Below are 2500 nucleotides of genomic sequence, written 5' to 3'. Positions count from 1 at the left end.
ATCATTATCGTCGTCATCATTACTTTCGTTATCATCATTATTTATTTATCATCCACATTATCTATGGTTTACCATTGTTATTTTTTATTGTCATCGTTATTTATTCTTTATGAGCATTATCTGTTTTTCATCATCGGTATTTATTTATTATCATTGATTTTTATTTATCATCATCATTATCTACTTACCGTCATTATTTATTTATTATCATGATTATTCATTTGTTATCATCATTATTTATTCATCGTCATCAGTATTTAATATATATATATATATATATATATATATATATATATATATATATACACACACATATACATCATTATCTATTCATTATCATCATTAAAAATATATCATCACCATTGTTTAATAATCATCATCACTATTTAACAATTATCATCATTATCTATTTATTATCCTTAACATTTATTCAGCACTATAATCGTTATTTATTAATTATCATCTTTATTTATCAATCCTCATTATTCATTTATTATCATCCCTATTTGTTTATTATCATCATCACTTATATATTATCGTCCTTCTTTATTCCTCACAATCATCATTTAGGTATTACCATCAGGATTTATCTATTGTCACTAATGTTTCCTTATGATCGTTATGATTTAGTTTTATTCTGCATCGTTTTGTAACTTCATTTTTACGTTTGACGTTTAAGATGAGAGATACTATCTTTCGCTATGCTATCAGACAACAGTGACTGTAATAACGATGGCGATAATTGTGATTATAATCATCCTAATGCGAATATTGATGATAATATCGATGATAATGATAAGCTTATCCACGTTATAACAACAACAGAAATGATAATGTCTAATCCAGGGATTCATCAATGACAGGTGTAGGACATTATTAATAACTTTGATCGACCACAGTCTTGTCAGCACTCGCTGGAGGATTCTTCACAAAATGTAGGGTAACTGGAATGCCGAGTTCTGTGGTACTGGCCATAGGCTGGTTGTGGCCACCCTGCGGACCCACTTCAAAACTCCTCGTCCCTCCAGTCTCCACTCCAGGGTGTTTCACTTGGACAGACTTAGGGGGGAGGAGTGTACCCGAAGGTTCGCCATGGCAGTCTCTGAGTCCTTCAAGCGCGAAACACTCAGAGCAGTGTCAGTTGGTGAACGCCCAAGAGCAAGGCAGAATTTCATCTCACTGGAGACACTGGAAGTCACTGAAGTGTGTTGCATGGATCGGTTGAATGGGAATCAGGACTTGCACCATTCTTTGGTGCAGAGGGCTCGGACGAGGAACAGTTCATCAGGAACCTTGATGAGGAGGGTAAAATGGCCTTCGCTCTGTCTACGAAACCCTGAGAAAACTGAACTCTAAGCCCACCTTGCAGATGACTCCAGTCTGCTCAGTGGATGGACACATCATCTCAGATCATGTTGAGGTTGCGGCAAGTCCACAATAGACCGTATCCTAGCACTTCGAGTCATTGTGGAATACCGTCGTGGGCTTCTTGCAGCCTACATCGACCTCAAGATGGCGTTTGACTTGGTGCATCAAGAACCGCTATGGGAGATCCTGAGACTTAGGGGAATATCAACACGGATCACACGTCACATTTGCTAATTGATGCTATACATCAAAGTACACCTGCAATTATAAGAAACGTAAAGATAAACGTAACATCGTATCTTTGCTGGTAAACATTCATCTATACGTACAGTGCACTTCCATAACCTCCCCGTCACTTTAAACTCACCTAACAAAAACTAAGAGGAACTTGAGAGGCTGTCGTCCTTTCCTGCGCCTGTTGTGGTCTTGAGCGAGGCCTTTGAACGGTTATTACGGGTAACTCACACGACGAGACCATAAGCAACGGAAGAAATACCTTATAAATTACGCGTTACTGATTATAGATTCCGTGGAAAGACAGATGTTGAGTCAAAAGATAAAGGAAATTATTCATTAACAAAACAGCGCAACAAAGATGATTAAATCATACACAAGTAAAACAAATGTTATTTACAATAACGATAATAATGACAATAGTGACAATAACCGTAATAATGACAATAACCTTAATAATGAATGATAATGAAAATATTAATAATAGTAAATGATAATAAAGATAATAATGACAATAACAATGAGGAATAACGATTATGATGATAACAATAGCAACATTGATGGTAAAGATTATGATAATAGTAATAATAATAATAATTGTAATAATAATAATAATTGTAATAATAATAATAAAAATAGTAATAATAATAATAATAGTAATAATAATAATAATAACAATAAGATAATAATAATAATAATGATAATGATAATAATAATATTAATAATAATAATACTTATGATGATAGCAATAATAATAGTAATAACAACAACAACAACAACAAAACAACAACAATAATAATAGTAAGAATAATTATTATAAAATAATAATGATAATAATGATGATGATGATGATAATGATAATGATGATGATAATAATAGTAATAATGATGATAATAAC

The sequence above is a fragment of the Penaeus monodon genome, chromosome 11 (assembly GCF_015228065.2).
Source record: "Penaeus monodon isolate SGIC_2016 chromosome 11, NSTDA_Pmon_1, whole genome shotgun sequence".
Taxonomy (NCBI): Eukaryota; Metazoa; Arthropoda; class Malacostraca; order Decapoda; family Penaeidae; genus Penaeus; species Penaeus monodon.
Note: the sequence above shows the minus strand (reverse complement) of the source record.